Source organism: Prionailurus bengalensis, chromosome B2 (assembly GCF_016509475.1).
Source record: "Prionailurus bengalensis isolate Pbe53 chromosome B2, Fcat_Pben_1.1_paternal_pri, whole genome shotgun sequence".
In the NCBI taxonomy this organism is placed as follows: Eukaryota; Metazoa; Chordata; class Mammalia; order Carnivora; family Felidae; genus Prionailurus; species Prionailurus bengalensis.
The window spans coordinates 87446785-87472270 of record NC_057349.1 but is presented as its reverse complement, the minus strand read 5'-3'; the positions used below and the strand labels follow the sequence as shown (position 1 = coordinate 87472270).

Here is a 25486-nt window from a genome sequence, read left to right as displayed (position 1 = left end):
TATCTGCTTCTTGTTTTTAAACTTACAAATTCTTTTATATAAATTACCATATTGAGAAATAAATGATTTTTATTAATTATCTAAACATTTTGGACTCCATTTGTAGTTAATTTCTGAGAAAATTGTCCCACAAAAAGTAGCACTTACTTCAAGTGTTAGAAAGAAAATCCCCCACCCCCATTCAAATGGAGATACATTTTTTTGACTGCCTACACGTGAATAAAATTCTCACAATCTCATGACCATGGGATCATGACCTGAGCCGAAATCAAGAGTCATACACTTAATTGACTGAGCCGCCCAGGGCTGCAGCAAAACTGATATTTTAAATTACTGGTCTATTTTCTTCAATTTTTTCTTAACTCTAGGACAACTCTTTGTTTCACTTTTTAATTAGAAAACCCAAATAATTCACTGGATATGAAAACTTATTATTTCTGTGAGAGATGAACTATACAATCCTCTAGTCATAAAAAAATGCTTATTCCATCTGAATAATGATCTAAAGGCCTATTTTTAGGATTATATATGTTAAGTTACATAACAATAAACAAAAAGATATTAGTGTTCCCTTCCCAATCCACCTCCTACCTTTAGAATATATTTGTTTCCAAACAAAATGCAAGATCTTATAATTTTTGAGACCCCAATGCCAGAATAATGCAAGCATTATTCTTTACCAACCCCAAATTCCAGGTATAAATATCCTAAAAAATTATACTGACACAATTTGAATAACATCAACATTTTAATGAGTGGCTTATGTCAGTCAATTACAATTCCAGAAGAAGAGCCCAGAGTATTATATAATCTCAGAAGGCCCTGGTTTGGTACCAAAATATATTATCTTGAAAACTATAAAAGCTTTCTCCCCAATTTCTTAATTAATCATAAGAATAGCACAGGCTTAACTTACCCCCACCTTAGTCAACAAAGCTTTGAATCACAACTGAATCCAGAGATAATGAACTCTAATAGGGTCAGGTAATATGGTTGATAAGTTATAGGAAAGGTGGTAAAATGAGAGCTCAGACTTCATTCTAGAGGGAGCAGAGGCTACTTCCTCTCAGCCCTTGTTCCAGACCTTCCAGAAAAAATACAAGTTTGGATTTCCATGTGAGACATTGTGATTCTTAAGTACGACAACTTCTCAGTCTATATATGGTCACATTGTAAACCTTCCTTTATAGGACCCCTTGGGTGTTCCACAACAATGTGGTGCCATGTGATAGTGAGAAAATGATGGGTCTGGAAGTTTTGTGGACTAGAGTTTGAATTCCACCTCTGCCACTTAGCAACTGTGTGACTCTCAGGTGAGGTGCTCTCTAGCTCAGTTTCCTTATCTGCAAAATGGACATATATGTCTTTTGTGAGGATTATAAATAAAAATATATAAATGCCTAAGCATTCAAAAGTAATTTTAAAATCATGTTTGTTAATACTCTTCCCTCATAAACCAAATAATAGTGTCTTTTGGAGGAAACTTCCACTTGATCTTCAAATCTGGATTTAGTGTAAAAAACATTTATTGCAGTTATAAAGTACTATGAATGTGATTTAGAGAAATCATAGGCTGTCTGGCAGGATATTAGGTATTTTGCAGCCACTGTTGTACACAATGATAGTGCACTCTGATTGGTCCCAACTATGAACTGTCACCATCAACCTACAAAACATCTTGTTTATCTAAGAGGGAAACTTGTTCTATATGTATATACACAAATACTTTTTGAGTGATGAAAAGGAGAATAAGGTAAAAATAAAGGCAGATATGAATAATGCAAGAGGCAATACTAGCATTTTGGTTCAGAGTTTGGATTTGGGTTTGAGTTTGAGGTGGAACAACTTTTGAGTCCTAACTTTATCATTTTCTAGCTATTAAGACTTAGAAGAGTTGATACTTCTCTCTATGTCTTTTCATCTGAAAAAAGCTGGGATACTAAGAGCTCCTGGGTGACTCAGTCAGTTAAGCATCCAACTCTTGATTTGGCTCAGGGCATGATCTCACAGTTCATGAGTTGGAGCCCAGCATTGGGCTCCACACTGACAGAACAGAACCTACTTGGAATTCTCTCTCTCTTTCTCTCTCTCTCTCTCTCTCTCTCTCTCTCTTCTCTCTCTCTCTCTCTCTCTCTGTCTGTATCTCTCTAAAATAAATAAACTTAAAAACAAAAAAGCTGGGATGCTATATAGCATATAGTATTATAGTGTTAGCTGTTATTGTCCTTATTTATACTACCACATTCACATAAGATAGAAACACTTTAAGCAATGCAACATACTAATTCTCCCATAAAATAATTGTGAAATAATACATGTATATATGAAATTTATTTGAATTTTGGAAATTAGTTCATAATCATCAAGATGGCATCCAAAAGAAGGTAACCATACATGTCAATGACAAATTAAGATTCAATTCAGTCATATAAAGTTCCAACAAGGAATCTATCAACACTAGATATAAATGTGATTAGATTAAATCACATCTAAAACACAATAATGTCTTAAGTCTTTGAAATATACTAACATTGATGATTCCTTACATTTAAGGAATATTGTATTCAAATTGCTCACATGTTTATCTCACTTGATCCTCAGAATAAGCTATGTAATAAAAATACAGTAGGTTTAAGAATAAAGAATTGAGGCTAAGAAAGATTATGTGACTTCACCAATGGTGCTTGAATAGGAAATGATAAAGCCGAGGCCAAAATACATATTTCCTCACAGGTAATTCAATTTTCAGAATATTATACCACAATGAGCAATTTGGCATTTCCCCTTTTGTATTAAAACCAAGGATGGGGCGCCTGGGTGGTGCAGTCGGTTAAGCGTCCGACTTCAGCCAGGTCACGATCTCGCGGTCCGTGAGTTCGAGCCCCGCGTCAGGCTCTGGGCTGATGGCTCGGAGCCTGGAGCCTGTTTCCGATGCTGTGTCTCCCTCTCTCTCTGCCCCTCCCCCGTTCATGCTCTGTTTCTCTCTGTCCCAAAAATAAATAAAAAACGTTGAAAAAAAAAATTTTTAAAATAAAACCAAGGTGTGATTTTTATATTCCAGATTTATCACTGTAAACTCTATTGGCAATGGCTTAAATGACCTTAACTGGCCTTTAAATCACTGTTTCCAGGTACAGATATATAGGTATTGTGTTGAGAATCATTGTTCTCTTTGTAAATATGCAGTAAATTCTCCAACCTTACTATGTTTAATGTTTAGCAATTAGCAGTACCCATGGGAAAGAGAAATAGGAATCCCTTTCTGATGGAACAGCCCTCCTACCTCAAGGCTCCAGATGAAATCTTGCCATGGTAACCATTTGGTTTAGCATAGCAATCATTTGTTAAATTATAATATTCAGTAGACTAATGATATTCCAATATTCTGTTAAAACAATTATTCTAAAAACTGATTAGCCAAACCAGATAAACATTTTAATTTTGTAGAACAGTATCACACAGAGAATTAAATTAGTATGGACTGGTTTTCCTTTAGAAAACCCAATTAGGTGCCAAAGAGGAGGTCATTTACGTTAGCTGCTATAGCACAAGTCAAATTGGTATTTTTATTAAGCTAATGTCAGTAACTGTATTTTAAATAGAAAAGGTTAACAGATACACCTTAAAAATTGTATTTATAAGAAAATATAAATGGTATAAATATAATGGTAAAGTGCTAATAGAACTGCCATGTGAACAGCTCATATTAAGTCAGAAATAAAAACACATTTCTAAAGAACAGATTCCTTGCTTGAGGGACAGGTTGCACTTAGTCCTAGTCCCCAATCCAGTGATGTGCTAGTAAATGTCTAACATTAGCTCTAGAGAGGAAAAAAATCTCTCATTTATACCATTTGCCAATTTCCATAGTATCAATACTCTCATCAGGTCTGATTTCAAGCTACCAACATGAAGTCACTCACTGTGGAGTTAGAAAGATAGGGGCACAATGGGTTCTCACCAGCCAGAACACGCTGGCTCCAACCCACCACTGCCCAAACTCCGGAACCAATTCAAATCTCCAGAGGTAGAACTCAGAAGCATGTATTTTTAAATGCTTTCTTGGGGCGCCTGGGTGGTGCAGTCGGTTAAGCGTCCGACTTCAGCCAGGTCATGATCTCGCGGTCCGTGAGTTCGAGCCCCGCATCGGGGCTCTGGGCTGATGGCTCAGAGCCTGGAGCCTGTTTCCGATTCTGTGTCTCCCTCTCTCTCTGCCCCTCCCCCGTTCATGCTCTGTCTCTCTCTGTCCCAAAAATAAATAAACGTTAAAAAAATTTTTTTTTGAAAAAAAAATGCTTTCTCAGTGATTTTGCTATACTCAGTCCATAGACCAGTTTTTAGGAACCACTAGACTAGCTTATCATGCAACCATGAGAGCCTGTAAGGTTAAGAAAGGGAAAACACTTGTATGACTGTTTCAGACGTAGTGCAAAACCAGGTGGAAGTGACATTGGCATCACTGTCACCTAGGAAAACTCTGAATAGTGGTAAGGATATTTCACTTTTATGTACAGCTGCTTGTGAGCCCAAATAAATGACAAGTCTTTTTGATACCTTCCTAAGCCAACAAGAAAGTGCTTGTCTCTGATAAAATAGTCACTGAAATCCTCAATGCTTTTTTAAAGGAGTCATTCAGGCCAGTCCTCTGCCTCCAAGAAAGGATGGCAGCTTGGTGGTATTTAATTACCCACAATCATGAATTACTTATGGGCCATTTTAATGCTTGGTGCAAATTATTCAATTGAAGCCAACAAAATGCAGACATTACCTCTTGTAGACATCCCCAATTTCATATGAATTTATAACCTTTAGTTTTCACATTTGTACCAATCTTCAAAAGATAGGAAATGAGTTAAGATTAGCATTGGTAAGTGTCTTTGCCTAGGTTCCCATTGGAAGCCTGAGAAAAAAGTTTTGCAGGCAAGTAGTTTATTTGGGAAAAGTGATCTCAGAAAATAGGAGTGAGGTAAGAGAAAATCTGTGAGGAAGAAGGAAAAGTAAATACAAAGGTGTGTTAAAGGAAGGACCACACTCTCTACCTGGACTCCCACCTACAAAAAGCTTCAGCTGAGGTAAAGGAAATAACTACAATTTTGAATGAAGATGGAAGTGTGTATCGATACAAGAGAGTGTACACTTTAGATTATTGAATTAAGACTGCATATATGACTTATAGACACTATAAGACCCTGAGAGAGAGCAGAAAAGCCATAGAATTGGCCACATTTCCATCTAGTAGAAGACAAGCTGGTTCCATTGAAGAAATTTAAAGGGGCAGCATATCTCATGATTATATGAATTACAAATATAAGGCACCACACAACTTGCTTAGAGCAATTGACCTTATGAGATCTATTTTTCTAGAAAAAATAAGTTAACAGATGATTATTAGACATTTGTTGACAATACCAAATTTTAGGGTTTTTCTCACTAAGCAACTCTAATTCACTTAAATTGTATAATTAGAGTAATATAAACATTTCAGAAATGTTAGGCACCATTTGTCTTAAAAAAAAAACAACCCAGATAATTCTTATACACACTAACGTTTGAGGACATTAGTCAGTAGCAGCAGTTCTTAATGGCACAGTGCTAGGGCGGAAGTCATTCCTCTGTAACCCCTTCATAAAGCAAAGAAACATTAAAATGGAAAAAAGAAAAGCCTTACATACAGTGCAAGCAACAGAGCAGAGCAGTTAGGGGATTGGAATCTGCAGTTAGATTGCTTGGTTTAAACAGTAGTAACCTTGGGCAAGCTATTTAATCTCTCTAAGCCTCATTTTCTCATCTTAAAAACGAGGATAATAATTTCTACTTCATAGGGTTGCTGTGAGGATGAAATGAGATAATGTATATGAAGCACTTAGCACAGTGCCTGCCATATAGCAAGTTTTTAACAAATATTACCATTATCATTACCACATCAGTCCTCTAGAGAACACTGTCATACACATATAACACACAATCAGGTAGGAAGTAAAAAGAAATTTCTAAACTGTTACATGGATGCATAGGGCCACTATTGATCTTACTTTTATTCTTTCTCTCTCTCTCAAGAGGAAATATAATAAATAAGAAGTCTGTTGTGGTAGAAGGGACATCTTGAATGGCTTTTGCACACAACTCACCTCTCAGAATCTCAGTTTCCCCACCTATAGACTGGTAATCCTAAAGCAATCCTTAGATCTCAGGGATGTTGCAAGACTAGAAGACATGGCATGTTGTGAAGAGCCCAGAAGTGGGCACAGACGCAGTCACAGAGGTCATGCAAGTGGCTTCGAAGTATATTACCTATGCTAGGAAACTTTTCTTACATTGCAATGGAAAAACTGCAGGAACCTCACATCTGGGCTTAGAGGAAAGTAAGAAAGATGGTCTTTCCTTGGAGAAGTGACTTCTTAAGACACAAGACATAAGAAGATTGCAATCAAAGTTCCTGCCTACCACTATAATTAAGAATATCTTTAAAGATGAATACATAGAGATCAAAAGAGATAAATTTAATTATTCATAATGTGCAACATTATAAAATTAAAATTCTTAGCATAACTTTTGGCCTGAATCGTTATCAGGTTTCTGCTCCTGAATGTTCTGATTAAATATGTCAATATTCATCAATACTAATGATTACAAGGCAATAAGTGAAATAGTACCACATAAATATAAATATGTTTTTAAAATGTGAAGTATTCTGAAAACTGTAAATATTAATATATAACACATGTGACTGACATTTATTAATATTAATTTATAAAAGACATACCTCACATAAGTTTAATAAATATCTTAGGAAAAAGCTATCTCCAGCACTTCCAGATCTTACAGACACCATTTTGCAATGAATGGGTACACTGTAGCTTTATTTTATCTGCCTTCAGATAAATAAGGCTTGATTTAGTCATCATGTAGTCATCAGATAAATAAGGATGTAAAAAAAAGGACCATGAAAGGCTATAGTCCAGCATCACAAGCAGGGACAAATGAAAACACCATCTACTGACTGTGTGATCTTGCCCATCTCTTTTCTTCTTTAAAAGAAAAATAACTAAACACCCTGTCAGGGTCAAACTGAAGGCAAAGGAGCAGGAGAACTGTTAAATGCATATATGAATAGATAAACTACTCAACCTCACAGTGACTCAGATTCCTCATCTGTAAAATGAGGTATGAAAGTTATCGCTAATAACCTTTGAAACATGTAAATTCTGTGATTCTAGGTTTAGACTGAAGGTATCAAGGCAAAAGTTGAGAAAGCCCTCTCTCACTGGACGTCTGTCTTAGACATAGACACAATTCTCAAATCGCATATGAATCTTGTGCACTTTTTTCTTCATTGACTGCCAGGCACAGCAGAGATTGTTCAGGTGATAGCACTACTTAAGGCAATACACACTTTAAATACAGATAGGCCCTTCTTCTAAAAGAACTTTGAAAACTGTGAGCTTAATTGCAATTAAAAGGCCATTGAAATTCAGTACAACTAGAAGACAAATTTTGAGTTTACTCCAGTATTAAAATAAGCAACTTTGTAATAAAATATATCAGTATGGATTTTATGCCCCAAAAAAAAGGATCCTCAATGAATAGGAGTATGTGTAACATTTAAATATTTATGCATAAATTTGCAATTTACTGCAAATTATTGAAGATTATTGGTTTCTCTAATAAGTAATCAGCGTATTAAGGGGATTTTAAATTGAAGAAAGTAATTTAAAATGGCCAAGCATGCTTAATGAAAATTATCACATTTTAATATCTCTTTTCTAATTAGTAAGTATTTTTCTAAAATTTAAAAGAAGCCAGGTGTTCAATAAGTAAAAATAATGTCTATGAAGTCTAGACATTTTTATATTATCCTGATTTAGATGGTGTTTTAGGATTAGAAAGGACCTTTAAATGTCACCCATTTAATCCCCCAGCATCATATTTGCCAAGTGGTCATCTAAAGAATGTTTGAATTCTTCATGTTTTGGGGACTCACTACCTCTCATTTTATCTTCAGAGACCACAGAATATTGGAATTTCTTCTATTCTGCCAAATAGAAGAATTCTTAACTTAGAAAATTAACAGGGGCACCGGGGTGGCTCAGTGGTTTGAGCATCTGACTTTCACCCAGGTCATGATCCCATGCTTTGTGGGTTCGAGCCCCACGTCAGGTTCTGTGCTGACAGCTCAGACCCTGGAGCCTGCTTCAGATTCGGTGTCTCCCTCTCTCTCTGCCCCTCCCCCACTCTGTCTCTCTGTCTTCCAAAAACAAACACTTAAAAAAACAGAAAATTAACAAAATAAACAAATAATTTAATGTTAAATGTCTTTGTAATAATACTTCAATAAAAGCAAACAACTTGTTAGTTTAATTCAATTGAGACTGGAGTCATGTGGCATTATGCAAACTGCACAGAACAGGTGGAACAAATTTCTATGGTATTGTTCTTGATATGGCAGAGACCAACTGTCCTATTCCCCCCAGACTGACAGTCAGAGCCTACAACTGGCCATGAGGAGGTGCAAGTCCTGAAGAACAACCATCAGTGAGCTCTGATCTGCCTGAGCCAAAGAGTATGAGGTCTGACTGGATATTAGTAACAAGCTGAAAGGTCTGGAATTTATCTGTCAGCTAAAGCTCATGTCTTCTCTGGCACCAGTGTTCCTAAGCCCCAGGCTGGACCCTTTGCCCCACCATCCTTACCAGTCTCTATTTCTGGGCTTCGGCCATGCTTTGCACTTTATATTCAAGCTCCATATCCTGAATTCTAGTCCATTTGCCTGGGATCCCAACCCTAATGGGGCTGGACCCTAGATTTCTAGTTCTATCTGGATCTGTTCTCCCAGAACAAGCTACCTCTGTCTGTCTGTAATTATCTACCCTTACCAGATACTCTATGGCTGGGCCATTCATCATTTTAAAAGCATATACTTCAGGGCATCTGGGTGGTTCAGTTGGCTGAGCATCCAACTTTGGCTCAGGTCATGATCTCACGGTTTGTGAGTTCAAACCCCATGTCAGGTTTTGCATTGCCAATGCAGAGCCTAGTTCCGATTCTCTGTCTCCCTCTCTCTCAGCCCCTCTCCTTCTCCTGTGCTTGTTCTCTCTCTCTCTCTCTCTCTCTCTCTCTCTCTCTCTCTCTCAAAAATGAATAAGTACTTTTAAAATTTTTTAAGAAAACATAAAAAATAAATTAAAATATCTGTGATGTTAATGGTAGTTGCCTCAGACTTGAACTACTTACTTCCCCTTGAACACTGGAATATGGACTTCCAGTAACACAACCTAGGGGTCAACCCTGTTGCTATGTTAATAGGGATATCATGAAATAATAAAAGAAGTCCTGGCCCAGGTCAATTTCCCAAGCCTTGTCCCCACCTGGTCCCGACTTACTACACTTACATGCTTTTGAGGTCCATAAATACCTAGTGCTAGAAACTCTATCAGTTTACTAAGACAACAAATTTAAAGAAGGAAATATTCTTTAAGGGTTTACAGAAGGTTGATACAGATTAAGGTACAAAGATTAAAAACAATAGTAGTTTCATGAACAATTAAAAACATACATTCCCTGAGCAAGAGTTCTACAGGATGGCTTGGTAGAAGAGGATGCTTGTTAAGCTAAGTGTATCTAATAGTGACAAAATGAAGCAACAAATTTCCAACCTATGCAGAGAGATATTTTCAAGCAGAAATATCTGACCATTGTTTATTAAGTCACATCTTATAAGTGACTTCAGCCTGGGAAAAATCACAACCTTGCTTTCCTAATCCCACCACTTCATGAGAATATTCCCCTTCTAACACCCTCATCATGCACACATAGGAATTGTACACTCTCGTGTTTTTCTTTATCTCATGTGAATATATCTTATCTTCACAGATTACAAACTCCATACCTTACCTTATCATTCCAGGAATGCTTTCAGTAGACAATAAATTCTTACTGAATTTCACAGAACTAACTGAACTGAAACAAATTGGGATAAAAATGACTTTATATATCAGATGAACTAAGTTGGCAAAAGAGTTGAATCAGATGCCTACTGTAGTTCTGAGACTGAATAATTGAGGCTTGGAGAAAAGGCCAACAAAGATACTGCCCAAATTAGAAAACAAAGTGTGGAACAACTATAATACAGGCAAATGCTATCAGTTATGGACTGTGGTTAGCAGAATAATGCTCCCCTAAAGACACTCACCTCCTAATCCCTGGAACCTGTGAATATATTATCTTAAAATCAAATGAAATTTTCTTAATTTAAGGTTAAGAATCTTGAGATGTGAGGTTATCCTAGATTTGAAGGTGGGCAAAACGTAATTAAATGAGTACTGGAAATTAGAAGAGGGAAGCAGACGAGAGGGTCAAAGAGACGATAGGGAGGAATAATGACAGATTAGAAACATGAGAGGGTCTCAACTTGCCATCACAGGCTTTCAAGATGGCAGAAGGGAACTATAAGCCAAGGAACATAAGTGGTCTTTAGAAACTGGAAATGGCCTTTGGCTGACAAGCTAGCAAAAAAATCAGTCCTACAACCACAAAGGAACTAAATTCTGCCATCAACTCAAATAAGCAGGAAACAGATTCTCCCCTAAAACCTCCAGAAAGGAACAGTCTGTCAACACTCTGATTTTCATCTAGGGAGATCTGTCCTGGACTGCTTACCTATTGTACTGTAAAATAAAAAAATCTATGTTATTCTAGTCCATTAAGTTTACGGAAGTGAGTTACAGCAACAACAGGAAGCTAATAAAGGGAGAGATGATTTATATGCCTGCCCTAGTTGGACAGTCAGAGTGACTGGTTCATGTGACTGAGGGTTTACAGTTCACAATTAACTATGTAGTTTGGGGATTAGGGGCTCAAACGCAGAGATCAGGAGACATTTCTGAGGCAAATAGTAGATGATCCCACCCAAAGAACTACCAAGTTTAGTTCTTTTCTTCAACCCTTCTTCACTGGCTTGTCCCAGCCCCCTCTAATTTTCCAACTTTTATTTAGCAATTTATTTAATAAATCTTATAAGGCTTTAAGGATCAAATATATAACATGAAACGTCTGTCCTCAAGTTCATAACTTTGCCAATACAGCAGATGTACCAACAACTTACATTGTGTAAGCAAAAGAGTTGACAGAGTACTTTCACTGGCCATTCTCATTTAACCCTTAGCATCTTTCTATGAGGGACACTAACTGTACTCTAGACTATAAGTAGCCACAGAGTGTGAGTGTAGGGGTGTGTGTGTATGTAGAAAAATACATTCAAAATGGGGCAAAAAGGGGAAAATTCTGAGAGGAAAAAAAGATGCTCTGCTAAACTGTAGCTAGTTTAATCTGCACAGTGTACATGTGGCTATGAGTAGGAAATATTTTACCCCCAAAGGAATTCAAAATCAAAATATCTTTTAAATGAGATTCCAAATGGATCAAAGAACTATTATATCCACTAAGAACATACTAATCTAAATTCTAAATAAACTTCTACCTTGTGATCCATTAATTTTCAAAATAGCTTTTGACTTTCTCCAATACCATGTAAAACCCAACAATTAGTTTACGAGGACTCCATGAAGAGACAGGAAGTGAATTCATTGCATACCCAACCTACATCACTGTGTGAAGCACTTTACTAGCCTCATCTCACTTACCTCAGAACAGTCCCATTAGTCACTCATCTCCTAGGTAATACCTTGGTCATTGAGGAATTCGCAACTTAGGGAAAAATAAGTATTCTAGTCTACTGGTAGAGAAGTATCCAAGGAAAATCAATAATGTGGCAATAAAACTGTTATCAGTTAGACAAACTGGACAGCAAAACGAGTAAGTCAGATAAAGGTATGTAGCACACCATATTAATTTTCTATTGCTGCTGTAGCAAATTTCCAGAAACTTAATGGCTTAAAATCACAAATTTGTTTTCATACAGTTCTGGAGGTGAGAAGTCCAAAATCTGTCTCACTGGGATAAACTCAAGGTGCTAGTTACCTCTGGAGTCTCTAGGGAAAAAAAAAATTGTTTCCCTACCTTTTCCAGCTTCTATAGGATGCCTGCATGTCTTGGCTTATGGCCGCTCACTCTATCTTCAAGGTAGCAAGATAGCTCTTTCCAATCTCTTTCTCTGACCTACTTTTCTACCTTTCTCGTAAAAGGACCATTATGATTACATTAGCCCAGCCAGATAATCCAGGATAATCTCCCCATCTCAAGATTCTCAATCACACATTCGAAATACCTTTTGCCATGTATGGTAACACACTCACAGATTCTCAGTTATCTTTTGGTGGGGGGAGCTACTAATCAGCCTGAGCATAGGCAGATTAGAGTTAGGAAAAAAACACAGTTTAGCTAAGATCAAGGATGTAAGAGTAGGTCAAAAAACTGGATGAAATGCCTGAACACATCTGAGAGTAGGTGTTAGTGTTTCCAAAATATACTCTGTGATACAATATGTACAGTTGTTAGAGGTAAATGAGCTCTCTATGCAGAGGTAAGTGAATGGAGATTGGTGGAACAATAAATCTATGCTGATTTAAGAAAGCAGTCACTCTGAATAGGGACAAATTCAGAAGCAGAAAAAAAATGAAGCTGAGTGAAGGTTAATGGACTATGCAAAGTCTCTCTCTCCAGAACTTGGGCAATAACGCTGTGTTCAGAAGACCTAGACACAATTTTCCCAACCATTGGCATTCCTATTGCTGCTCATCAACTGGTTTCAAGTTTCCCTTAGGATGTTGTAGAAGATTTTGCTCCCAAATAATTACCTTAAAAGCTCTAAGCAGCTCCTGAGGGAAGAAACCCAGAGTTAGCTATCTCAGCACTGTAAGGTAAAATAATCAGGAAAAGAAAGAACCAGTGATGGCTCATAAAGGCTTTGAGTTCCCTGAATTCTCAAGGCCATGCTACTTATAAGGTCTATATTGCAGGTTATTACTATAAAAGTGTGATAAAGAAACATCATCAGTGTCAGAGACAGAGGACAGCTTCAGGGCCCAGGAGTATGGCTTAAGCATCCTTCCCCATCTCACCTGTATTCCATTACCACACGTACCTCACCTGTCTCTGCCTTCAATCTTGCCCCACCAAATTCATATGCCTTTGACGCCCAGATTATCTTTCTGAAACACATGTCTGGTCACTTTGCTTTCCATCTTAACTTCTGACAATTCTTACTGCTGGTAAAATGAAGTATAAACTCTTCAGTTTAACACATAAGGTCCTAAAAGTGAGCCTACCTACTTTTATAATTTCATATCCTATGCCCCCATTCTGTGTGTTAAACACTTTCATCAAAATGGATGTCTCAGTATTTAAGATACCTTTCACATTTTTATCTCTCTGTCCTTGCATAATGCTATTCCTTTGGCTTGAAAAAAAATGACCTATTCATTCATTTGCTCTCTAATTCAAATGCCAATCACTCAGTAAAGCCTTCCTGAAAGCAACTCAGCAAAGTTTTAAATTCTATGTTCTTTGCCCATTGCTAGCATAGAGGCACAGAGACAATGTTCTCAGTAGATGGCAAACCTGAACAAAAGCTATGACAGTGTCACTTTCCAAAGGGTTCCTGTTAGGTCAGGGCACAACAAGGGCTCCCAAGAAACTGGTTTTCAAGGGCACATGGGTGGTTCAGTTGGTTAAGCATCTGACTTCGGCTCGAGTCATGATCTTGCAGTTCATGAGTTCGAGCCACACGTCAGAGTCTGTGCTGACAGCTCGGAGCCTGGAGTCTGCTCTGGATTCTGTGTGTCTTTCTCTCTCTGCCCCTCACCTGCTCATCCTGCTCATGCTTTCTCTCTCTCTCTCTCTCTCTCTCTCTCTCTCTCTCTCTCTCTCAAAAATAAACATTTTTGGGGCGCCTGGGTGGCGCAGTCGGTTAAGCATCCGACTTCAGCCAGGTCACAATCTCGCAGTCCGTGAGTTCGAGCCCCGCGTCAGGCTCTGGGCTGATGGCTCGGAGCCTGGAACCTGTTTCCGATTCTGTGTCTCCCTCTCTCTCTGCCCCTCCCCCGTTCATGCTCTGTCTCTCTCTGTCCCAAAAATAAATAAAAAACATTGAAAATAAAAATTAAAAAAAAAAAAATAAACATTTTTTTTAAGTTTAAAAAAAAGGAAAGAAAGAAAGTGGTTTTCAGCATGGGCTGCCCATCAGGATCAACGATGAAGTTTTAGAAAAGATAAATAAAGTTCCTAAGACCCACCCCAAGCTTACTAATAAATCAAATCTATGGTAGTGTTACTGAGAGAGTTTGCCAAGTTTTTTTTTTCTTTTTAAGTTTATTCATTTATTTTGAGAGACACAGAGAGATAGTGTAAGTAGGGAAGACGTAGAGAGAGAGGGGGCAGTGGATCCAAAGTAGGCTCTGCGCAGTCAGCAGAGAGACTGACATGGGTCTCTAACTCATAAACCATGAGATCACAACCTGAGCTGAAGTCAGATGCTTAACCAACTAAGCCACCCAGGCACCCCTACTTGCAAGTGTTCAATAAGCCTCACAGCTGATTCTGATGCAGACATGGGAATAAAGATCCTCAACCAGGCTGATGGCACTATTAAGATGGAACAGCCAATGCTAGTAATTGGGCGTGTGGAATCAGACCCATAGGAGATCTCTGCCAGAGCTAAACTGGTAGCCAGGGCCACGGCTATATAGGCCGAGACTTAGGGCACCAGAGAGCAAAGTCAGGAAACCAAGGTAGAAGCTTTTCTATATGGACCCCCCCCCAAAAAAATCAGAATTGGAAGAGTGGAATTCAGTAAGGAATTCAGTAGATGCACTGGACCTTCCCTGGATACCAAACATGGGGGAAATAAGACACAGCAGTCCCCCCTTCTCCACAGGGGATGTGTTCTAAGACCCTCAGAGAATGCCTGAAACCACAGATAGTACCAAACACTACATATATCATGTTTTTTCCTATACATACCTATGATACAGTTTAATTTCCAATTTAAGCATAGTAAGAGATTAACAACAATAACTAATAAACTAAAACAACTGTAACAAAATACTATAATAAAAGTTATGTGAATGTGGTCTCTTTCTCTCTCTCTCTTTAAATATCTTGTTGCACTGTACTCACCCTTCTCCTTGTGATGATGTAAGATGATACAATGCCTATGTGATGCGATAAAGTGCAGTGAATTATGTAGGCATTGTGACGTAGTGTTAAGCAACTATTGACCTTCTGACAACTGGTCAGGAGGATCATCTGATTCCAGACCATGGTTGATAACAGATAACTGCAGGTAACTGCAGGAAGGAAAGCACAGGTAAGAGGGCACTACTGTAATTCTAGAACTCACCAAATGGACACCTCATGAAACAGCAACATTGCATCACCTGGAAACCTGTTAGAAAAGCATCTTGGGCCCCATCCCTGACCTACTGAATCAGAATCGGATTTTAACCAGATCCCCAGTTGATTTAAAAGTCACATCAAAGTTAGTAAAGCACCCAACCCTGGTTGCAAACAATGCCAATGCTGTCGTAGCCCACACTGTGAGTAGCAAGTCTTGACCCACAAGGAGCAGGTGGAAGAAACTCAAATATTACCACTGTGAGCAATGTGAGGGCAGGAATCTCAATCAATTACTTTATCTCAGCACAGAGCACAGGACCTTGGGAACTGACAATGTAGTCTATTGGTTGCAACATCAGGACTTGGATCTGGTTCAATTCTAATGCTACTACTCAGCAGCTATGTGGTATTGTCAAAATACTTAATTTCTTTGTGCTTCAGTCTCTCATCTAGAATAAGGAGACAACCACCTCATAAGAATGAGGGCAAGATAGCATGTTAGTTTTGATAGCATTATAAGTGCTCAATAGACAGCCAAAGAAAAATTAACAGATTATCAATTATTGATTGGTTGATATATTGACCATTTTTGGTGAGAAAAAGAGCTCCAAAATTCCAGTGGTGGAAATTATCTCATTCTGACTCATGATCTAATGAGAAGAATGGCCAAAATCTTGATAACTGGCAGATATTCCAAGCATAAGACTTGTTACAGTATTAATATGTGTCTCTTCAGTGATAAGTGAAAGAAATGTCCAATGCAAGATGATTGCCAACCTTTTTGGAGTGATGACACCAAACTGATGTTCATGGAATCTCAAGGCTTTCTTGTTCTCCCCCAAACACCTAAGAAGGGCATTTTTTTCATGGCTTATTTTCATTAAATTGAATTTAAATTTATTTACTTGACAATATTTTGACATTTTTACATTACAGAGTGTTGCAAATCTGGATAAGAATCTCTTCCATAATAAACAATACAGATTCAAAGACACACATTTTGGGTTTTGTTAATCCTTAAAATAGCTTTCATATTTTTATCTAGTGCTTTTACGTTTTCAAAAAACTTTCACTCCTCTACCTCATTTCTCCCCATAATAACGTGGCAGTTGGTTTTTTTTTGTTTTGTTTTTTTTCCTAAATCTTAGAAAAGTTTGTTATTCCGGTCTGACAGATAAGGAAATGGAAAATCAATTTAGGTGCTCAATTTCAAGTTTCCTAATTCCCAGTATTTCTTTAAGCTACTAAAAGCACCACTGCTACCAACTGATTGCCACATATTATACTGGATCCAAGTCAAGTCAGGTCACTTCCTCAACTATACAATATCCTAATTCATCCCCTAACCAAGTGTCCTTTCCCAAAAACCATGTTTGAAGTGTCACAAAGGCAACAGCTTCCTAAACATATGTGAAAAACATCTTTATTTTGTTAAAGTAGCTTTTCAGTTCTAGAAAGTAGAAGTCAAATTTGGAGGTGTGACTTAATTTTTTTTTAATTTGGAATTTTTCAAATTAAGGTGGAATGTACTTTCTTTTTATTTCGCTAGTTTATTCCTTCCCTAAACATTACATTTGCCTATAGATATCTTAACTCAAGTTTCCTTAAAAAAATGTTCTAAGCTATAAAAGGCAGTTTTAAAGTATTACTCTGCATTTCTATTTAAAATGCCAAATTTGATTAAGGATCTTGACACTTGGGTTTTGGAAATGAGCACAAATCTTAGACAAACAAATGGTAAAGCAGTGAGATCTTATTAATAAATATTAATGTTTAAATCCTCAAAAATCCCCATAAAGTCTACCAGGCAACATGTTTTTTGTTTGCTTGTTTGTTTGTTTGTTTGTTTTGTTGTTGTTGTTTAAATCACTGTAAAGTTTCCAATCTGGCTATTAAACTTTAGAATTAATACTGTGAAATGTTTTCCCAAAGTTAGTATACATTTTTAAAGTATTGCTATCAGTTCTGGGTAGTCTCAAAGGTTATATCACTCATGACAGAACAATCCTAGAATCATTAAAGAAAAACTGACAACTCTAAACCGACAAGTGGAAGAAATCCCAAAGTTGCACTGACAATTCAGATCTACTTCCTTTCATGTCCAGATTCACTTAATATCTCATTTGATTTTCAAACCTTCCCTCAGAAGCAACTGGAACAAAACCATGAGCAAGCTCAATCTCCATTTGGGCATGTAACCCTTTTACAAACACAATTACAGCCAAACACCACTGTAACCTGATTTGCATTTGCACTAACTAAGTTACAAAGCACACTGAGAATGCCTGCTATGCATACTACAGACTTATTAGGAGGATATATTGCAGGGCTTCTGTGAACACTAATTAAAAAGGTTTTATCTTTCCCCTCTGGTCCACTGAAATTGTTCAAATGCCTCGCCTGCTACAACTTTGTTCAAAAACAGTTTTCAAACATGTGATCAGAGCTAGGCAACTATTTCAGGTGGCATGATTCTGTTTCCACAGTGGACAAGGCCGGAGAGACAAAGTTTCAGTCTAAACTTTGAGCTTCCTTTCCTTTGTTATTTTGTGTTGCAACCTTAGCATTATCCAACTGTGGACTTTTATCTGTGAATATCTAAATCCTGTCTTGTGGAAAACTAATTACTGAACCACTGAGAGCTTCATAATGTCCTGCATTTAAGTCCTGAGCATCATACATAATGCATAGGCAGCAGTCTCTGCACTCTGATTACAGAACACTGTCATTAAGTGAGCAAATTAAAGATGTGAATAATTCACTGGCTGAGCTTATTGTCAGTGCTGCATTGTGAAATTAGAATTTCTAATAAGTACTGCAATTTTTTTAACCCAATTAACACAGAGAACATCTTGAGACTGATTAGTACAATAAAAATTATTACCTTATTCTTTTGCTTCACAACAGCCAAATTAAATACTGTACTTAATTATGCAGCATTCATTCCTCCTCTGCTAAAAAAAAAAAAAAACCTATCATTTTAATAAGACTTCTAATATTTGTATGTGAGCTAAAAATACAGCACATGCATCTGTAGCTCACTGTCTTTTTACAAAGTTTTTTTTAAGAGTCTCAACACTAGTATTATCACTAGTGGTGGATTATGATGACACTAGTCTATTCTTAAACCAGATATTTTACCTGAAAAACAAACAGCATACACAGAATTGACAAAGTAACTATCTCCCCAAATTGAGTTGAATATATTATACCTCTGCTTTTTCTTGGCTCTTTAGATGCAGATTAACACAGATTTGCCCCCACTATACTGTTTGTGATTGAGGCTGAAACATATTTAAGAAAATTAATTGTTTAGGAAAAAAAGCAAGTATCTGTAACAGTGGGTCTTACCTCAGATGCTCATTTAGCAGACAGTGATCTGTCTCACTCCTGCCAGGCAAGTGGGAAAGTCCAGTTTATGCTCGGCATGATGATCCTACGCAGAGAGTGTCTGCTGCCATGTTAAATAAAGAAAATGATCATTTAAACCGGGGCTTTTGTCTCCCAATACTTCCTCCTGCTGCCCCTTTCGAATCAAAGCCCAGAGAGGCAGGCACATCTGGCGGCAGTCCCTGCCCCTGACCGCAGCTGCCTCTGGAGAGCTCCCCCCTTCCTTTCCAGCTCCTCTGCATCCCCTTCCTGGGCAACTTCAGCCCCCTAAAATGGGGGAAAGAAACGATGACATTGCAGGCAGAATATGAGATTGTTTGTTCAGCCTCTGCAGCCACCTCCTTCCTGTCTAGATATTTTACAGAAAGGGAATGAGAAGGGGGAAACAGCGAAGGTGCTCTGAAAATCAGTCAGACACAATGCAATAGGGAGATGGAGAGGAGGGAAAGGAGAATGAGAGAGCGAGAGTGTGTGTGTAAGGGGGGTGGCTGTCAGTGCAGATAAATCTGCATATGGAAATTAGGGTTATCCTGGGTACAGTTTTATTTAACTATGATCTACTGTTTTTTTAATTAGACCAGAATTTTAGCAAAGGAAAGGAAGAAAAGGAGTCTTGAAACCAGAAAGAGCAACTTCTGATTCAATAGACTTAAAATTTCATAGCATCTGCAAATAGCAGATCCAGAAGTTGTAGGAAAGAGAAAGGAACAAAAAAACCAAGGCATTTTTCCCCTCTGGTTTTGTTTGATAAACAAGAAGACCTCCTGCCTCTCTGAAAACAAAACAAAACAAACAACAACAACAACAACAAAAAGGAAATTTGGATGAGAATGTGAAGAATTTGAAAGGAAGAAAAAAAGAAAAAATACCTTTCATGGTCTGTGTAAAATCTGTCCTTAAGTAATAGAAGAATCATATGGGACAAAGGAATAATTAAAAGTAGATAATTGGCATTATTTGTGGAAACCAGTAGCAATACATTCTGCATCTTGTGAGGCATATTTTGCTTTCCTTAGAGAACACCTTTTACAACTCTAACCCAAGGCAAAATACTACTGGCTATAATCAGTCTACAATGTCACTAACACCAGCCAACTACTCCCTCTGGGATAGCTGAGGGTAAAACAACGAGGCCGAGTGACCAAAAACTACAGGAGGTTAGCTGGTGTGCCCAGCAGTGAGCTCTCCACCAGAGGTGCGGGTAGGATAGCAATTGGACCAGAAGGAAGAGTTAATTCTGTAATCTGTCAGTGGGGAATTTTGTGGAATCAACTAATGTTCACCCCCTCATCAAACAGTTCTCAAACACCTATAACATGGCAAGCATTGTAGACAAACACTGCATGGTTCCTGCTCTTAAGAACTCAGAACTGAATGGGGGAAAATTAAAAATGAGGTGGTACTGCAGTTTTATGAACAAAGGTGTGGTTAACATAGTCTTGATGTGAGTAGTGGGAGCAGATGTCAGTACCCTCAGAGCCCTGCATCCGCAGAGCTCATGGGGTCCTCCAAGACCATCTCAGGCACTCTAAGCAAGTTACTCTGTCTCTTTCAACTTTGGCTTCTTCATCTGTAAAATACCTGATTTTTAAGTTTAAGATTATATGATAAAAATAAAACATTACGTTTTGTCTGCCTCACGACAATTGCTCAAAAAATAGCAAATCAATTCTCAGTTCGGCTGCCACCTCTTCTGTGAATCTTTCCTCCACATCTGTAAACAGGCTCAGAAGCTTCTTCTGCAATGCTCCCACTGTTCTCCATTACATTATATCATTGTAATTTTCAGCAGGACTGTTGCTATGCTAGTGGATCTCAACCAGGGGCCATTTTGCCCCCTAGGGGACATTTGACAATGTCTGGATACATTACTAATTTGCACAACTGGAGAAAGAGGGTTGCAATTGGCATCTAATACGCAGAGAGGCTAGGGATGCTGTTAAGCTAGAATACACAGGACAGCTCCCCACAATAAAGAATTATCTGATGTCAATAGTGTAACAATAAGCACAACTAAGGAACCAGGGATCCTTAGACAAAAGGCTGATTCTAGGTCCAGGGTAGGAAAGACTAGGTGAACCTGTAGCATCTTATAGTGCCAGAAAGAAGTGTTCAAAAACAAAGAATACGTTTATGGGGGTATGTTACAGGGATACAGGAACCATCTGAAAGAGCTCCCAATAACTAAAGTTGTAACTTTTTGAGCAACAAATACATAAAGCTGTTTGGGCTATAACCCAAAGTATAACATAAATATATATGAATCCATACAGAAATAAAAAATTATTGAAAAATAAATAGCTGGAGAAGAGGCAAACCTTTCTTGCTGAAGAATTCCAAATAATTTATGTGGATAATCCTTCCTGAAGGATATGGAGCATAACTCTTCACTCCTTAAGTGCGAGCTGCACATAGTAACTTACATAGTGGGGGTGTTGATATTATTATCAACAGTGATAAGTCATGTTAATCATGTATATGCCCTAACCCCAAATTATGATTTTAAAAAAATCAGACAAATTCCAGTAGAGGGATATTCAACAAAACATCTGACCAAGACTCCTCAAAGCTATCAAGGATATCAAAAATAGGTAAAGTCTGAGAAACTGTCATAGCCAAGAGGAGCTAGGAACAATAGGAACACTGTATGTAATGTGGTATCATGGATGGGATCCTTGAACAAAAAAAGGACTTTAGGTAAAAACTAAAAAAAAAAAAAAATGAATAGAATATGAACTCTAATTACTAATGGATTAATTAATGGTTTTATTAATTGTAGTAAATGTACCATCTTAAAAATTTTTTTTTTCAACGTTTATTTATTTTTGGGACAGAGAGAGACAGAGCATGAATGGGGGAGGGGCAGAGAGAGAGGGAGACACAGAATCAGAAACAGGCTCCGGGCTCTGAGCCATCAGCCCAGAGCCCGACGCGGGGCTTGAACTCACGGACCATGAGATCGTGACCTGGCTGAAGTCGGACGCTTAACCGACTGCGCCACCCAGGCGCCCCAGTAAATGTACCATCTTGATGTAAGATGTTAATATGATGGGAAACTGGGTGTGGAGTAAATGGGAACTCTTGGTGCTATCTTTGCGATGTTTCCATAAATCCAAAACTGTTCTAAAAAATAAAATATTTCCTTTTAAAAAAGTCAGTGGGTGCCTGAGTGGCTCAATTGGTTAAGCTTTCGACTTCAGCTCAGGTCATGATCTCCTGGTTCGTTGAATTCGAGCCCCAGGTTGGGCTCTGTGCTGACCACTGAGAGCCTGGAGCCTGCTTGGAATTCTGTCTCCCTCTCTCTCTGCCCCTTCCTCCCCTCTCAAAAATAAATAAACATTTAAAAAATTTTTAATAAATAAAATAAAATTTTAAAAGTCAATAATGCCAAGGTTAAAAAGAAAAACCCTGCCCTATGCTAAATTATAAGCTCATAAAGGCAGGGGCTTTGTGGCTTCATGGTATATGTTTATATGCTCATGGCAGTAGCTCATCCTCAAAAATAACCACCAATGAACCATGCTTTTAGAATTCATACTCTTGAGTATTCCCCTCCCCTTGAATCTGGGCTGGCCCTATGGCTGGTTTTTGACTACTAGAGTGCAGCAGAAGTGATGACTGCTGAGGGTACATCTTAAGAAGCCTTATAGTTTCCACCTGGGTCTCTTGCAATACTTATTCTGGGGCAAGCGGCCATTGGGTAAGAAGTGTGAACACACTGAGATCTCTATACTATTAAAAAGCTGGAGCTACAAACTACAGAAACTGAAAGAAAGTGACAGAGACAGAGACAAAGCAAAAAGAAGAGGGTGTCCAGCCAGCCTCAAGCTACTCCATCCACTCCAGTTGAGGCATCCAAACATGTGAGTGTGAGTGAGGAAACCACATTTGTCATCCAGATCATTCAAGCCTACAGATGACTATAACCCCAGCCTCCTTTGGCCCACAACAGTATTAGAGAAACTAAACCGGAGCTAATGAAATGAGCCCAATTTACCCACAAAATCATAGAAAGCCATAATAAATCACTGGCTTAAGATGTTAGGTTTAGTGGTGATTTGTAATGGAACAACAAATTAGTGCCTTTTATTTAGTAGATATTCTAGAAAAACAAGAAAGGAGCTTCTGTATTGTGGGGGGAGGGAATGGAATATCTTTTAACATTTTATATCATTTCCATTAAAAAAAATGTATCAGTTGGTAAATTCAATAAGATAATGGGTTTTTGCCCTCAAGTATAATAAAGGTAAAAGAAGAAATGTGGTTAATATATAACACAGTAAGGCCAAGCTGGGGTGAAGAGAGGAAAGAGAAAAGGTGAAAAGGATTAGTCATGGCTTATTTTGGAGATATATTTTTAAAAACGCATTTTCTACTTTAATATGTTCATAATGATTTTAAAATTTATTCAGTGTCAGGCACCTTTACATGTTGTATTAGCCTCACAAAATTATATGAGGTGAATGCTACTTTAACCCCAATTTTACAGATGCCGAAATAGTGTCTCCAAGTTGTTAAGTTCCTCGCCCACAGTCACCCACTAGTATATGTGACCAGGATTTGTACCTTACCAACTCCAGAGCCCATAGTCTTAGCACAATTTAGTAGAGAAGATGAACATAAATAAAATAATAACACAAATAAGTATAAATACAAACTGTTATAAGTTCCATAAAGCGAAGTGAAGGATGCCATAATCATAAAATAGACACCTGATCCAGTTTGGGAGCTTGGGAAGGCGGTTAAGAGGTTGTGGTTAGGGAGTCACCTGGGTTAGCAGGGCCAGGTGTGGGTAGATAAGTGGCCCATGAACCAAAGAAAGGCAGAGATCAAAACAAGTGTATGATTAGCTGTTGGTCAAGTGTTTTTTCCAAGGACTTTGCTTTGTAAGGCCCTCACAGATGATTTCTCTGGGAGTCACCAGTTTGGCCCTGATGGAGTGTCATAGTCTGAAGGAGTGAGTAGGGGGGCACTAGAAGAGAAGAAAAAGAGAACTAACCTATTTATGCTACCATTTAAAAAAACTCCTCAAAATCATCCAGGCTTGGGATCTCCATATCACCTCCTCCATCCCTCTTGATCCACCCCTCTTTCCTCTGAAAATGCTCTTAGTCACCAATGAGCTTCATGTTGCCAAATCTGCTGACCAATTCTTTCGGGCCATCAGTAGTATTTGACAGAGCTGACCATCCTCCTTAAAACACTTTCTACATCTGGCTTCACAAATACTACACTGTACTGGTTTTTCTCCTATTCCACGGGCTATTCTATTCCTCTGTATTCTTTACTGGAGCTTTCTCTCATCCCTGAGCTCTATATGATGAAATGCTGCAGTATTTAGCCCTTGAACTTATTCCCTATCTATACTCTTTCCCTAAATGATCTCAACTAGTATCATGGCTCCAAACACCCTCCATAGGCTAATAACTCTTAAATGTAGATCTCTACTTATACCTGACTTCCTGAACTGAAGATTGTTATATCCAACTGCCTGCTAAATATATCCATTTAGATACCTAGGTGAACAGATTCTGGAACTAAACTCCCCAGGTTCAGATCCTAACTTTGCATTATACTAGTTGGGCAGGGGATATATAACTTCTGTGTGCATCAGTTTCCTGATATTATTAATCAATAATATTATTAATCTATCTCACAGAGATGTGAATGAACTAATATATTTAAAGTATGTCTTATAACGGTGTTTGGTATCTTCCAAATGGCATATTGTTAGCTACAGATAGGCATCCTAAAATAGAGCTCATCTTGTTTGTGACTCTTCATCTTACTTAATGGCATCTCCAGTCACCCAGCTGTTAAGCCAAAAACTTAAGCAAAACATGAAATTCTTATCCCACACAACTCAAAACTGTTCCATCCGCTAATCCTGTCAGCCCCACCTTCAAATGCATCTTGACTACATCTCACCACTTCCACTTGAGTCTAAGCAACTAAATTCTCTCACCTGGAGAATTCTAAGAGCCTACTATCAGTCTCCCCACTTGCAAACTTGCTGCACAGAAGTTTGTTCTCCCCACTGCATTTGGAGGGATTTGGTAAGAGTTGGGTTGTTTTGCTCCTCTGCTCAAAACCATCCAATGGTTTCCTATAACACTCACAGTAAAACCCAAAGTTCTTACAACCAACAGGATTCAGCCCTCCCCGTTACACACTTCCTCCTAGTCTCATCATTTACCACTCTCTCCCTTTCTTACTTCTTATGGGAAATCTTGTTCTTGCTCAAACATGCCTAATGTGCTCCCCAGAGATCAACCTGGCTTGCTCCTTCACTTCACTCAGATCTCAGTGACATGTATGCCACTTATCAGTGAGGCTTCTCTGGGCCTTCCTATATAAAATAGCATACTTGCCCAGGCATTCTCTAACTTCTGACCCCGGTTTATGTTTTTAATAGCCCTCACGCATTGTGTGTGTGTTTGTCATTGCCAGACCTACCCTCCACTAGAAGCACCATGTGAATAGGCCTCACATTATTCACTGCTCTATCTCCAGCACTTATAACAATACTTGGTATTCAGTGGCTGCTCAAAAACTATTTGCTGAACAAACAAATGTAGCTAATTTTTTTCTGAGCAGACTGTTAATTCCAAAATCCTTGGGATATTATTTTTTCCTAATCGGTCCACATGCTCCCATCCCTCCCCATCTTTACTATAGTATTTTTTCCATGCTATCCCCCCATTAAAGATAAAATCGGGTGTTAGTATACTGGATTTTACCTTCCTAGAACTGTTTCATATATGTACAGTCTCAATCATCTCTTTCTTTTCAAAATTATAAGCAA

The 25486-nt window shown here is 38.1% G+C and overlaps 1 long non-coding RNA gene across 1 annotated transcript in view; it reads right to left on the bottom strand.

Annotated features, from left to right (window-relative positions):
• Positions 1 to 19139, bottom strand: part of LOC122489788 — a 287326-nt gene extending 268187 nt beyond the window's left edge. The window contains exon 1 of the long non-coding RNA XR_006299006.1: positions 18643 to 19139. This is a non-coding gene — a long non-coding RNA (uncharacterized LOC122489788). The remainder of the gene's footprint in view (positions 1 to 18642) is intronic.
• Between the last annotated feature and the right edge of the window lie 6347 nt (positions 19140 to 25486).